The 15,209-nt window shown below is 50.1% G+C and overlaps 1 long non-coding RNA gene across 1 annotated transcript; it reads left to right on the forward strand.

The window, feature by feature from the left end:
- The first annotated feature begins 11,353 nt into the window (after nucleotides 1–11,353).
- On the forward strand, nucleotides 11,354–14,887 carry LOC125321107. Its single transcript, XR_007201456.1, has 2 exons — nucleotides 11,354–12,922; nucleotides 14,079–14,887. It is a non-coding gene; the product is annotated as an uncharacterized LOC125321107 (long non-coding RNA).
- The last annotated feature ends 322 nt before the right edge of the window (nucleotides 14,888–15,209 follow it).

Genomic DNA, 15,209 nt, shown 5'->3' on the forward strand with positions numbered 1-15,209 from the left:
GCAGCAAATGCATTCTTGTGAAGAAAGCCACGAGCAAAGAGCATCCAGATGCAGAGAAGTCTTTAGAAAAGCATTCCGGACGTGGAAATGAGGGATGTGTCTTCCTGCATCTCCTGTTGTTTTTCTCTGTCAGGTTTTGGAAGGGTTTTCTCTCAGTGATTTCCTGCGATCCAGGTGCGTCCCTTCCTTTGTCCAAATCCAGTGCCAGAGGATCGAATAACTGACGAGTGGGGTCTGGGATGAAAACGGTTCTCCTAAAATGAGGGAAACAATGCTAGAAGAGAAATGAGCATCCTTTTAATGCCTGGAAAAAAAATGCTGGAAAAGGGCACTTTTTATTTGATATGGTGTCATTCTCCTTTTTTTTCCCTTGGATAAAACTGCACGGTGAGCAATCAGAGCAGAAATATGAAATGCAGGAGTCTTGGATTCCACAGTGGGATTAACTTCCCTTTTCTGCTCTCTTTCAGGACAGGAAAAACCACTGAACTCGCCCCATCTTTGGGACCAAGAGCTTTGGTGTTGGAGTAGGCAAAGCCAGCTAGGGCCCCCCTTGTCCTGCCCATGGTGGGGGTCAGGGACAGGCTCCTCTTCTCCTCTGGGCTGGGATGAACTGCCTAGGGAATGCTCTTTCTGACAGGCCGGTCCTAGCCCCGGCTACTGGAAATGGGCAGAGGTGAAGAGGCAAGTGCCAGAGTTCCTTGGGGATGATGGAATTGTGGTGTTTGGCTGTGCCCAGAGGGGCAGGCTGGGCATTTCTGTGTGTCTGAGGACCGGTTTGGGTGCTGGGGAGCCCGGGGAGCCGAGCTCTCAGTGCATTCCCAGCTCTCCCAGGGGTGGCAGCTGGTGCAGGGCTGGGTGACAGCCTCTGGTCGGGCTCGGGGCAGGCCCTGGCCCCGGCACAGACACGCTGGGGTGGTTTGGGGACGCCTGGGGAGCCGTGGGAGGCAAATGAGGGATGGTGCTGGGCGGAGCGATCGGCCTGCGCTCGTGTCAGCGCAGCCGTGCAGGGCACTGGGATCTGGGTAAAACACCGGCTCTCCTGGCGTTCAGGAAGGCAAGGTCTGTATTTATCCATACATATTTATCCATACATATTTATCCCTATATTTATCCATATGTTTATCCATGGATTATCCATCTATGTTTATCCATATACATTTATCCATATATTTATCCACGTATTTCCCCCTGTATTTATCCCTATATTTCCCCATGTATTTCCCCATGCATTTTATGAACACTCAAGTGCCATATCCATGTATTTTATGAGCACTTCCAGGGTTGATGACTCCACCACTGCCCTGGGCAGCTGTTCCAGCGCTGGACAACCCTTCTCATGCTGGGCCAGGAGATGGATTCTGGAAATCCAGACTCCGAGGAGCAGAGGATTAAGGCAGTGTACTAGTTTGAAAACAAACCAGTGGGAGACACCAAGTCAGAATAACAATTTAATGGAAATTAAAGAAAAGGGGAAAAAAGGTAAAAGAAAACACTGTCAAACTGACAGAGTCAAGGTACAACCTGACACCCTGTTAGGCAGGGTGGTGGTAGCAGTCTGGTAGAAATGGTGGCTGCAGTCCTCTGAAGCAGTGATCCTGTAGTAAAACAGTCTGCTCTTCCTCAGGAAGTCCAGTGGTGGCTGTGTAGCTCCTGTCCTCTGGAAATCCAGTGGGAAGCCGGTGTCTCTGGTGTTCAGCCTCAGCTTATATCCACGATGGGATGCTTGGTTCCTCCCTCTGGGTGGAGCATCTCACAATGGGGTAATGAGTCATGAGGCAAAGTGTTGATTAGGCTCATTAACAGAAGATAGTCCGGAGGGAGTTATCTCTGAGTCAGGCGGCAGGACAATGATGGGCAATTAACAACAGAAAGATAGCCTGGGGGGAGGAGGCAAGGAAACACTGCCCCACCTGATTTCAACAGCTGATGGGGATGGTAATAGAATACACTGCAACCCAGGACATTATCCACCCCTTATTCTATTACCATCTACATTATCCCAAATCAATACCTTCTTAAACTCTAAAACACACACACATATATATATATATATATATATATATATATACACAGTGAAATCTACACACCGTTCTCACCTAAGATTAGGTCTCCTTGTGGTACACAACGGGTTTCCCCATCTTTCTGCATTACCCACCAAGTGCAACCAGGTCCTTGAGCAAAGACAATCCCACGGATGGGTTTGCCTTTGCCTGAGGTGGGACTAATCCAAACAGTCTTTCCTAAAATACCTCTCAGGTGTACCACAGGGACTCTATCTCCATCCACTGTGTGCAAGGGTTCAGACTCAGCAGGACCAGCTCGATTGATGGACCCTCGGGTATTGACTATCCAGGTGGCCTTTGCTAAGTTCACTTCCCAATTTTTGAAGGTCCCCCCACCAAGTGCCTTTAGGGTAGTTTTAAGTAGTCCATTGCAGCGTTCAACTTTTCCAGCAGCTGGTGCATGATAAGGAATATGATATATCCATTCGATACCGTGTTCTCTGGCCCAGGTGTTGATGAGGCTGTTCTTAAAATGAGTCCCGTTGTCTGACTCGATCTTGTCAGGGGTGCCATGTCTCCACAGGACTTGCTTTTCCAGGCCCAGGATGGTGTTCCGGGCTGTAGCATGAGGCACAGGGTAGGTCTCCAGCCATCCAGTGGTTGCTTCAACCATGGTCAACACGTAGTGCTTGCCTTGGCGGGTTTGGGGAAGGGTGATGTAGTCAACTTGCCAGGCTTCACCATACCTGTACTTTGACCATCGTCCACCATACCACAGAGGCTTCACCCGCTTGGCCTGTTTGATTGCAGCACAGGTCTCACAACTGTGGATGACCTGTGAGATGCTGTCCATGGAAAGGTCCACCCCTCGGTCACGGGCCCATCGGTATGTTGCATCTCTCCCCTGATGACCAGAGGCATCATGGGCCCAACGAGCTAGGAATAATTCTCCCTTGTGCTGCCAGTCCAGATCCACCTGTGATACTTTCACCTTGGCAGCTCGGTCCACCTGCTCGTTGTTGCGATGTTCTTCATTAGCCCGACTCTTGGGTACGTGCGCATCCACGTGTCGAACCTTCACGGTCAGCTTCTCTACTCGGGCGGCGATGTCCTGCCAAATCTCAGCGGCCCAGATGGGTTTCCCTCTGCGCTGCCAGTTGGCCTTTCTCCAGCGATCCAGCCATCCCCACAGAGCATTAGCTACCATCCATGAGTCGGTGTAGAGATAGAGCCTCGGCCACTTCTCTCGTTCAGCAATATCCAAAGCCAGCTGGACGGCTTTAAGCTCTGCAACCTGACTCGATCCACCTTGTCCCTCGGTAGCTTGTGCAACTCGTCGTGTGGGGCTCCATACTGCAGCTTTCCACTTTCGATTAGTGCCTACAATTCGGCAGGAACCATCAGTGAAGAGGGCATAACGTCGTTCAGTCTCCGGTAGCTCATTATATGGTGGGGCTTCCTCAGCACGAGTCACTTGCTCTTCCTCTTCTTCAGAGGATAATCCAAAAGTCTCACCTTCAGGCCAGTTTGTTATAATTTCTAAAATCCCAGGGCGATTCGGGTTTCCAATACGGGCACGCTGTGTGATGAGGGCGATCCACTTGCTCCATGTGGTGTCGGTGGCATGATGTGTGGAAGGAACCTTTCCCTTGAACATCCAACCCAGCACCGGTAGTCGGGGTGCCAGAAGCAACTGTGCTTCAGTGCCAATTACCTCTGAGGCAGCTTGGACTCCTTCATAGGCTGCCAAGATTTCCTTCTCTGTGGGAGTGTAGTTGGCTTCAGACCCTCTGTAGCTTCGGCTCCAGAATCCCAGTGGTCGGCCACGAGTCTCACCAGGCACCTTCTGCCAGAGGCTCCAGGACAGACCATTGTTCCCGGCTGCAGAGTAGAGCACATTCTTCACCTCTGGTCCTGTCCTGACTGGGCCAAGGGCTACCGCATGAGCGATTTCCTGCTTGATCTGGGCAAAGGCTTGCTGCTGTTCGGGGCCCCAGTGGAAATCATTCTTCTTGCGGGTAACCAGGTAGAGAGGGCTCACGATCTGGCTGTACTCGGGAATGTGCATCCTCCAGAAACCTATGGCGCCTAGGAAAGCTTGTGTTTCCTTCTTGCTGGTTGGTGGAGACATTGCAGTGATCTTATTGATGACCTCGGTGGGAATCTGACGTCGTCCATCTTGCCACTTTACTCCCAGGAACTGGATCTCTTGGGCAGGTCCCTTGACTTTGCTCCTTTTGATGGCAAAGCCAGCTTCCAGGAGAATCTGGATGGTTTTCTCTCCTTTCTCAAACACTTCCTTTGCTGTGTTTCCCCACACGATGATGTCATCGATGTATTGCAGATGTTCTGGAGCCTCACCCTTTTCCAATGCAGTCTGGATCAGTCCGTGGCAAATGGTGGGACTGTGCTTCCACCCCTGGGGCAGTCGGTTCCAGGTGTATTGCACACCCTTCCAGGTAAAAGCAAACTGGGGCCTGCATTCTGCTGCCAAAGGAATGGAGAAGAAGGCATTGGCAATGTCAGTAGTGGCGTACCACTTCGCTGCTTTGGACTCCAGCTCGTACTGAAGTTCCAACATGTCCGGCACAGCGGCGCTCAATGGTGGCGTGACCTCATTCAGGCCACGGTAGTCCACCGTCAGCCTCCATTCTCCACTGGACTTACGCACTGGCCATATAGGGCTGTTGAAAGGTGAATGGGCCTTGCTGACCACCCCTTGGCTCTCCAGTTTGCGAATCATCTCATGGATGGGAACCACAGAGTCTCTGTCGGTGCGGTATTGCCGGCGGTGCACTGTTGCTGTGGCGATTGGCACCTGTTGTTCTGCAACTCTTAGCAGTCCCACGGCAGAGGGGTCATCTGAGAGGCCAGGCAATGTACTCAGTTGTCTGATATCTTCTGTCTCCACAGCAGCTATCCCAAAAGCCCAACGATGTCCTTTTGGGTCCTTGAAATATCCATTTCTGAGATAGTCTATGCCGAGAATGCACGGGGCCTCCGGGCCAGTCACGATGGGGTGTTTCTGCCACTCGTTCCCAGTTAAACTCACTTCAGCTTCCAGTACAGTCAGCTGCTGGGATCCTCCTGTCACCCCAGAAATAGAAATGGGTTCTGCTCCCACATACCTTGATGGCCTCAGAGTACATTGAGCACCGGTGTCAACCAAAGCCGTGTATCTTTGTGGGTCAGATGTGCCAGGCCATCGGACCCACACAGTCCAAAAGACCCGATTCTCCCTTTCCTCTACCTGGCTAGAGGCAGGGCCCCTCTATTCCTGGTCATGTTGCATGTTGCTCCCTTCCGGTGAATACGTTCCTGAGGTCCCTTCAAGAGGATCGGTCATATTATCATTCCGGTACCGTCTGGAGTTCTGTGTGCGAGAGACCGGAGCAATGTTAACTCTAGATGCGCTTCTTGTGGTAGTTGTCCCTCTTTTTAGTTCACGTACCTGAGCTGCTAAGGAGGAGGTGGGTTTTCCATCCCACTTACTCATGTCTTCTCCATGTTCCTGAAGGAAAAACCAGAGGTTACCTCGTGGGGTATATCCTCTCTCCCTGGTTGGGGGTCGCCGGCTCCTAATGGCAGAGACTCTTGTTGGTTCTGGTGGGATGTGGTAAATCTCTTCCTTAAGTTCCTTTTTCAGTTTCTGATGGCCTTCTTCAATCAAGCTCCGGACTTGCTCAGCCGAAAGACTTGTTTCCACGGATGAGACATGGGTGCGAAACGGGGCTGTGACGGTGTCCTCGTAAATCCTCAGTTTGTTCACCAAGACGCCCACCCTGTCTTCGCCTTCCCTCCATTGCAGCGTTGCCAGGTAACGGGAGTATATCTCTGGTCCAAGGCGTGCGAACCTCAACCACATCTGTGACGTGCACTGGACACCATCTGGGCTCTTAGGAAATCTCTCATCTTCTGAGAAAATGATCTCCAGCACAGCCAATTCCCTCAGGCACCGGATACCTTGTTCCATTGTGCTCCATTTTCCTTGGTGCACCTGGAGGTCTTCTTTACAAAGGTACCTGTCCCTTACACTTGTAAGCAGTCGCCGCCAGAGGCTGAGGGTTTCTTGGGTTCTCCCGATCCCCTGGTCAATGACCACATCCCGGGACAGAGATCCCAGTTGCCTGGCCTCACTTCCGTCCAGAATGGTGTCATTGGCTGCAGCGTCCCAGATGCGGAGCAGCCAGGTCAGGATAGACTCGTTCGTCTGGCGGGTGAATTCCCTCCTCAGGTCTCGCAGCTCACCCAGGGATAGCGACCGAGTGATGATCTCTGGCTCTGCCTCTTCTGCTGGGTGCGAAGGTCCTGCTGCATCCTTGTCAGTCACTATGCGGACTGATTTGCTTTTTGATTTCTTCTTCTGCACGGGGGCAACTGCAATTGGTTTAGGCTGTTCTGGTTCAGTGATGGTTTGCATGGGGACGCTGACAGTGCTTTTGGTTCCTTTCTCCTCTGAGTCAGTCTGCGTAGACATGGACGCTGTTGTTTTACATTTGGTTCCTTTCTCCTCTGTGACAGTCTGTGTAGAGATGGACACTGTTGCTTTTTGTTTGGTTCCTTTCTCCTCTGTGTCAGTCTGCGTAGAGATGGATGCGGTTGCTTTGCTCTTGGTTCCTTTCTCCTCTGTGACGGTCTGCGTAGAAATGGATGCGGTTGCTTTGCTTTTGGTTCCTTTCTCCTCTGTGACGGTCTGCGTAGAAATGGATGCGGTTGCTTTGCTTTTGGTTCCTTTCTCCTCTGTGACGGTCTGCGTAGAAATGGATGCAGTTGCTTTGCTTTTGGCTCCTTTCTCCTCTGTGACGGTCTGCGTAGAAATGGTATTTGCTGCTTTGCTCCTTTTTACCTCCTCCTCAAGCAGACGTTGCACCACACTAAGTAGTGTTTTGTTTCTAAGCATGGTGTACACAATGCAGGCCATAGAGAAAAAAGAGAAGAGAACTGACAAGAAGATTATACCATCCTTAACATCCAGAGGGAACTCAATTTTTTCAAAAACTGCTGTGCCTGGCCTGAAAGGCTGGAAGAAACCACTCTCTACTCCTCCCACCAGGGGCTGGCTGTGATTGTTGAAGAGGTCCCAGACATAGGAGCCCAGACTAGGACAGCCAAACAAAATTGAGTATATATTCCGAATGGTATTCATCGCCTCACAGGTTATTATGCTATAGACATAATAAACCAATAAAGCAATTCTCATACCATTCCCTGGTTTTAACAGGAGTAATACAACAGGCAGGTAGTTCCCCATGTGAGGAAAAATATAGAGAGCAAGATACAGTACCCATGCAGACCAGCTGAGCACCATGGTGAATAGATTTCTGTTTATACAAAATTGTAATTCTGACCTTTTCTCAGAGCAAGCCTCACGTTGGGCGCCAAATTATGTACTAGTTTGAAAACAAACCAGTGGGAGACACCAAGTCAGAATAACAATTTAATGGAAATTAAAGAAAAGGGGGAAAAAGGTAAAAGAAAACACTGTCAAACTGACAGAGTCAAGGTACAACCTGACACCCTGTTAGGCAGGGTGGTGGTAGCAGTCTGGTAGAAATGGTGGCTGCAGTCCTCTGAAGCAGTGATCCTGTAGTAAAACAGTCTGCTCTTCCTCAGGAAGTCCAGTGGTGGCTGTGTAGCTCCTGTCCTCTGGAAATCCAGTGGGAAGCCGGTGTCTCTGGTGTTCAGCCTCAGCTTATATCCACGATGGGATGCTTGGTTCCTCCCTCTGGGTGGAGCATCTCACAATGGGGTAATGAGTCATGAGGCAAAGTGTTGATTAGGCTCATTAACAGAAGATAGTCCGGAGGGAGTTATCTCTGAGTCAGGCGGCAGGACAATGATGGGCAATTAACAACAGAAAGATAGCCTGGGGGGAGGAGGCAAGGAAACACTGCCCCACCTGATTTCAACAGCTGATGGGGATGGTAATAGAATACACTGCAACCCAGGACAGGCAGCATTGGATTCCTTTATTCTCCCAGAAGGATAAAGGAGATTTATCCCCAGACGAACCAGAGGTGATCACACTGAGGTCATCAGTGGGATTTCTTCCTTACTCCCACAAATACCCACTGGGGTGACAGAGTTCCCTACAAGGGCGGTGTTGGAAGGAGCTGCTGGAATGTTTTGCTGTTCATTGGGATCCACAGGATGTTTGGTGTCTCTCAGAGCTGTTCCAGGCTCTCCACAGATCCAAACACTCCTCACATTTCTCCTCAGAGTAGAGAGGTTTCCCAGAGTGCTGGTTTTTAATTTCAGATGCTGGGATAACGACACGGCTTCAGGAGGCAGGAGACTCATTGTGCTGTGCCTCAGTCCAGGCAGGGACAACCCCCAGCTAATAAAAACCTCTTTAAAGCACAAAAAGTCCCATTAAACTGATATTATAAAGGCTGCAAATTGAAGCAGGCCTCAATCAGAAAGCAGCAGAATTTAATTCCCCCCCCTTGCCCATGTGCATGATGATCTCCTTCCTAATTGCCCATCCACGCTTTTCCCACAGAAGGGCTGTCCCGAGGTTGGAGATGGTTCCAGCTTTATGGAGCTTTGATCTTTATCTGGTTTTACTTTTTACAGAGCACAGAACCCGAGAGTGGCAACTGCTTTCCTCTTGTTCCTCCTGTGGCAGTGAACTGCTCTTCCCAAGGACGGCTGCAGGAATTCTCAGGCAGCAGAACGTATGGAATGCCAGGCACGCTACAGAATTCCAGTGGGAGCAGCAGGAACTTCTGTTCTTTACTGGCAGGGCTGTGCCATGAAGGGGAGCTCAGAGATATCGGTCAGCTCAGGGAATGAGCCTGGCTCATGGTGAGGAAATTCGCTGTGCAGTTACTTTGGGCCCTTTCTCCTCCTTCTCCTTCTCCTTCTCCTTCTCCTTCTCCTTCTCCTTCTCCTTCTCCTTCTCCTCCTTCTCCTTCTCCCTCTCTTCCCAACACGGGTTCCAGACCTCAGTATAATCCATGTTCCCACAGCCTGACCTTGCAGTTTTCCCAGCTTAGCAGCCCCAGCAACACTTGCAGCCTCTCTGTCTGGACTTTGTCTTGCTGAAATCTCCCTTTGTTGCTGCCTCACCTTTTATCCAGCAATAACGTGCAGTGGGTGGAAGCTTCTCAGAATTCCCTCCCAGTTCCACTGGAAACATTCCCGAGTGGAAGCAGCTGCACTGCCCATCAGCACTTCCCTGCTTTTAGGGGTGGTTGAGGCATGAAGGATGCAACAAATGGAGTTGGCTCCAAGGGGATGAAATGCTCCCCCTGAGGTTGCTCAGAGAGCTGGAGCTGAGGAATCCGGGTGGGAATCACTGCAGGAAAAAGGAAGGAAAAGAGAGCAGAGGAACAGGGATGCAATTCCAACCTCTCCAAGGACTGGCATGGGCACATTCACCATCACCATTTAATCTAGACACGATTTCTTCTTTGCCTCTGGCTGCCAGGAGCAGGATGAGCAGTTTAATGAGTTTAAATAGTGAATAGTTTAATTAGCTGGAAGAGACTGGATCAATAGCTGCTTAAACAAACAACTGGCTCCCTGTTTCCAAGCTTGGATGTAGTTTTGGAAGGTTCCTGGCAATTTGGCAGGGATTAGTGATGCTGAGAATGTGCTTTTTTGTGGGTTTGGGGCTTTTACTCCTGTTCACGTGGCTGCTTTTTCTTGTTGCGTGGAAAACAGGAGGGAAAGAGCAACCACGGGAGGAATTCCACTCTTGCTGCTTCAAGGGATGGATCAGGAAGGGAACAGGCTGCAGGGAATTTGGAGTGCAAACTGAGATCTCTCCGATATTTTCGGCTCAGTCAGTCCATCGGTGCTTGGTGGCTGTTTAGGCCACGTACAAGGTGAATGATGGTGCACATCGCAGAGCTGCTGGTGGCTCCTTCCCCTGCCCGGCTGTCAGTCACCCTGCAGGGTGCTGGAGCAGCGTGCCAGAGGCCACGGATCCTATGGATCCCATGGATCCCAGGGGCGTGAGCAGGAGCCTGAGCCTGCTGGCCACTCCTTGCTCTCTCTTATCCTGACTTTTCAGCTCTGCAGCGAATCCAGCTCGAGCTTTTCAACCCTTAGAAACCCAGGGAACTTTCATGTCTGCTCTCAGATCTGGGATTTAAATCCAGCCCTTATCAAAGCACCCCGTGACCAGGCAGGCCCTGAATCCCAGCAGGGATCTGATAAAGAGGGACCTGACATCCTAAAGAAACCCTTTGAAATCCTGCTGGGATTGATTTGTATCCATAATGGAGCCCAGAGCTCTCTGCCAGGGAGAGATGAAGCTGCTCCTTTGCTTTATCATCCTCAGGCCCTTCCCAGCTTCGAGGGAAATTCACTCCCTCTTCAAGCCCCAAAATCATGGAAAAGTTCCTTTGTATCCTTCTCTCTACAGCCCCTACGTGGATTAATCAACTTTTTATTTGATATGGTGTCATTCTCCTTTTTTTTCCCTTGGATAAAACTGCACGGTGAGCAATCAGAGCAGAAATATGAAATGCAGGAGTCTTGGATTCCACAGTGGGATTAACTTCCCTTTTCTGCTCTCTTTCAGGACAGGAAAAACCACTGAACTCGCCCCATCTTTGGGACCAAGAGCTTTGGTGTTGGAGTAGGCAAAGCCAGCTAGGGCCCCCCTTGTCCTGCCCATGGTGGGGGTCAGGGACAGGCTCCTCTTCTCCTCTGGGCTGGGATGAACTGCCTAGGGAATGCTCTTTCTGACAGGCCGGTCCTAGCCCCGGCTACTGGAAATGGGCAGAGGTGAAGAGGCAAGTGCCAGAGTTCCTTGGGGATGATGGAATTGTGGTGTTTGGCTGTGCCCAGAGGGGCAGGTTGGGCATTTCTGTGTGTCTGAGGACCGGTTTGGGTGCTGGGGAGCCCGGGGAGCCGAGCTCTCAGTGCATTCCCAGCTCTCCCAGGGGTGGCAGCTGGTGCAGGGCTGGGTGACAGCCTCTGGTCGGGCTCGGGGCAGGCCCTGGCCCCGGCATGGACACGCTGGGGTGGTTTGGGGCCGCTTGGGGAGCCGTGGGAGGCAAATGAGGGATGGTGCTGGGCGGAGCGATCGGCCTGCGCTCGTGTCAGCGCAGCCGTGCAGGGCACTGGGATCTGGGTAAAACACCGGCTCTCCTGGCGTTCAGGGATGCAAGGTCTGAGGGACTGGATTTACTTGGGCCTTTCCAGGACAGCAGGAACAAGAGGAGGTGTGGTGCCAGAGTTGCGTCCCATCCAGTTGCATTTCCCTCTTTCCCATTTCCATTTCCTCCTCAGTGCAGGTGTCCCCTGCAGCCCATGAGCACGGGGCCGGTGACAACTCCCTGTCTGTAGAGGGATTCCTTATGGAACAAGGGCATATGATACCCCTGGAAAGATTGGACAACCCAGGGTTGCTGAGGAAAAGCCCCTGAACAGGCCCCTGACTGCAGGCAGCCCTGAGAGTCCTTGGCAAGGTATACAGCTGCCTGGCTCCCCCCCTCATTAGAGGCCATCTAGAGGGCCTGGGCGTGAATCTTTGCAAAAGTAGATGTAAGTTGGCATAGTTGAACAATAAGGGGAGAATGATGCTTAATCGTATCTGTGTACATGTCATTTATGTGGCCAGCTCTCCGGACTCGGTCCCTAACACCTGTCCTCCTCCTGTCCCCCTGTGCCCCTTTTGTTGGACAAGTCTCAAATGGCAACGCACATTCCCAAAGACTATCTGCTTCCTTAAATCCATGGACCAGCTAGTGCTGTCACTCAACAGATGAAATGAGCTTTCAGAGCCTAGAAACTAGCAGGAGTGACAAACAAATCGATTTGAATCTGGAAATAGGTGAGTTCCACCCACCCACTGCTGCTGATGCAGAGACTGGGGCTCAGGGCATCTGCGCAGCCCTTCCCTTTGGCACTGATCCTGCACTGGAATGTTGTGTTGTTGCCAAACCGGGCCTCAAACCAGGAGAAGGTAAGCCCTGACCATTTGCCCCTGACCCACCCACAGTGTGTTATCTGGAGCGTGTGCCTCAGCTGGTGTCACTTGAGTTTCACCAGAGTTGCAAGTTGGCTCCTGCTCTGGGCGATTCCGAGTGACCATCACATCAGTTCTGCACTAAGCACCGTTTAGCCAGACCCAGAGATTTGGCCACATAGTGACTTCTGAACAGAAAATCAAAATGCAGGAAAAGTGCCAGGACCACTGACGGGCCTGGGTACAGCACGGTCTTTGTGGGTCACTGTCACTCCAGGCCCTTACAGTCTCTCCTCATCTTTCTTGTAGGCTCCCTTCAGGTGCAGGAGCCATTGCTCACTGGTGTTTTTGACTATTCTCTGCCAAGGAAATGAGTTGAATTTCCTTGTCAAATCTAATAGGCTTTTATACTTGGGCTTCTCTGCTGTGGGATTCATACTTAGAGACTGGTGTTGGTGTCTGGACGCTTCCAGAAGGTGGATGTTATCCCTGGATGTATAAAGAAAACGCCTATCCATCATCTCTCAGGCAATGAGAGCGGTGCAGGTGTCTGGCATGGCAGCCTTTCCACCAGTTCACTGGTTGAGCTGGTGCCAAGGTGAGCCCACTCTCTAAATTTCCCTTGCATGCCTCAAGGCGTGCATCGTAAGATTCGTGCTTGTTGGAAGGACAGGATTGAGCCGGTCTCCTGAGCAGTGAGTGTCAGGCGACGTTCTCTTTGCTGCACGTTGGTGACTCCAGGGGGTTCTGGAGTAATACAGACATGCAGGCTCGAGAAGGCACAAAAGAGTGCTTTCCTTTCAAACACGGGAACTGGTGAAAAAGTGTGGTTTGTCTCTCACTGCCTGCATTCCCTTCAACCCAGCGAGGCCGTATGGAGCTGATGACTTCCTGCCTGTGTTGACATAGGCCCTAGCCCAGTGTGATGAACTGGAGACTGAAATCGAATACATGACAGAGTGGCTGGATCCATCCTTGGTGTATGGAGAAGGTAATGGATTTTTTTTATTTTTACTAGAACCCCCTGAAGGACTAGTGAGGGGATGTTCTTCCTCACAGCACAGTTGCTGTCCCTCTTGTTTGAGTAGAAATCCTGTTAAGGGGAGACCTAATGACAGTGATGTTAGTAGTGTAGCAGGACAATGTCCTAATCATTTCCACTGCTCGGTAGCTCGCAGAGCACAAGCCCCAGCAGCCTGAAAATGTGCTGCTGTGCATTGCTTTACGAGCAAATACATTGTTTCTAACCCGTTTTGACTCTGCAGGCAAGGACATCCATTGTGCAGGTGCCCAATGGCCTTAGCCTTTTGTGCCTGAAAAATTTCCTGAGAGTACTTATGGGGCAGCAGCACTCAGCTCACTGTGAGGCACATAATGAGACTTGGGTTAGGTGCTGTGTGAAAACTTCTGGGGGACTCTTTGTACCTTTGGGGAAGTGCTTCGAAAATATTGCTCCCTTTTAATGATCTTTGCTTCTTTCCAATATTTGCTTCTCACCAAGTATTTTTCTGAGCCCTAGGAATGTGTTTCTTGAGGCATTACTTGCATGAGGACTTAAGTCTGCTAGAAGCAAGGAAATCTGCCTCCTTGCTGTTTCCATGGTAGCATTTTTAACAAACAAGTTTTCTGCAAGGCTCTGGTAGGCCCCAGAATCTAAAAAGTTTATGAGAAAGTTTAAAGGTTCTTGCGGCCAAGCCTAGCTGCGTGTTTAGGTATATGTATGTGTTTCCTATTCCTGCTGCATCTTGGCTTTCTGAAGTTGCTGTATCCTCTTGCATGCCATTATGCCTGGGAGAATTCATGCCACGATTCCTCCAATCTGGCACTAGTGTGCTCCTTGCTTGGTGTACAGAGCATCCTTGAGCACATTGTTAGGAATCTTAGCATGGAAAATAATTGAGATGTGAAGCTGGAGATCAGTAACACGCTTGAAAAGCCAAAAGTTTTCCTGGAGTGTTAAGTCACATTATTATGAATGCCGCAAAGGAAGTCTGTCCATAGGCTGGGCCTGTCTTTGGCACTAGCTCAGCTCTACCGTGCAGAAAAAATTGTGTAGTGCTTTGGGGTTGTGCATTTCAACTGTAATGTATTGTCCAATTTATCTAATGGGTCTCACATGAATTTTGTGTGTCAATCTCGTTGCAAAGCTAAAGGCTGAGAGGGGACACTGTCGGTAATACAGAAAATACTACCCTGTGTACAGAACGCATCTCTGAACGCCTCTGAACAGACTGTGCTGCCTCTTAGCTGGACACTCCCACCCAAATGGCTGACTTGGAAAAGATAAGACAGACAGTGGGTCTCCTGTTGCTGCGGACCGTTACCTCCCGTCGAGACTCTTTTACTTTGTGACCTGCAGCTTCTTTTGTACATTGCAACTCTGTTGTGGCTTTAGTTTGTTCTCTGTGTAATAAAGGTGGAGTATGCAGGACTGTATACACCATCTCCCGAATGAGTTGGACATTATGGGGAATGCCACAAAGGTGACAGACCAGTTGTTGTTTTAAAAACAAAGGCAACCCTTTGGGATGATTGCAGAGTACAAATCTCACACTCAGTTGTTGCTTTATTGCCACTAAGAGCGGTTGCTTTGATGTTGATGAACACCGGTAGATTGTCTTTTACTTTGTTTAAGCAGCCATGTTTATTTCATCCACCTCTGAAGCTTGGGAAGAAGACAAAACACTGTTAGATAATCATTTAAAATAAAGCTGGTGTTCCAAGAGTAGAGGAATAAACACGTGGGAGTAAAGGAGAGACAGGAGTCATTTAAGGAATCGGCTTTCCTCAGCATGAGTGGACCCAGCCGTAAGCACCGCTGTATCATATGGAGCACATGCAACCACTGAATGCGTCTCAGTGGCTGAGAATACACCCTCCAGCGTTTTGCAGGCCAATGAGCTGTTTTCCTTTTGTGTGTAAATATTTTGGCCATAGAATAAAGGGACTTTCTGTATATCCGTGTGTGTGTCTGGGTGCCTCTCTGGATGTATTTATACATCTCAAAGAAAACGGTCTGTACCTGTGACTGAGACCACTCTGAGACGTTCTTCCCTTGCTGTCCTTCACAGGAGGCTATTATTTGACAAGTGCTTATGGAGCACTTTCACTGTTCAAGAACTTCCAGGAAGAACAAACCGCCCTATAGCTCAGCTCAGAGGCCTGAGATACTCTCCGGCAGTGGCACAAATACCTCTGGTTGATGATTTTCAGATAGAGCTTAGGGCTGAAATAAAAACTGGGATGATTGTGTTGTTGTAAATTGCTATTTGAGAGGT

The sequence above is a fragment of the Corvus hawaiiensis genome, unplaced genomic scaffold (genome assembly GCF_020740725.1).
Source record: "Corvus hawaiiensis isolate bCorHaw1 unplaced genomic scaffold, bCorHaw1.pri.cur scaffold_82_ctg1, whole genome shotgun sequence".
NCBI classification, from domain to species: Eukaryota; Metazoa; Chordata; class Aves; order Passeriformes; family Corvidae; genus Corvus; species Corvus hawaiiensis.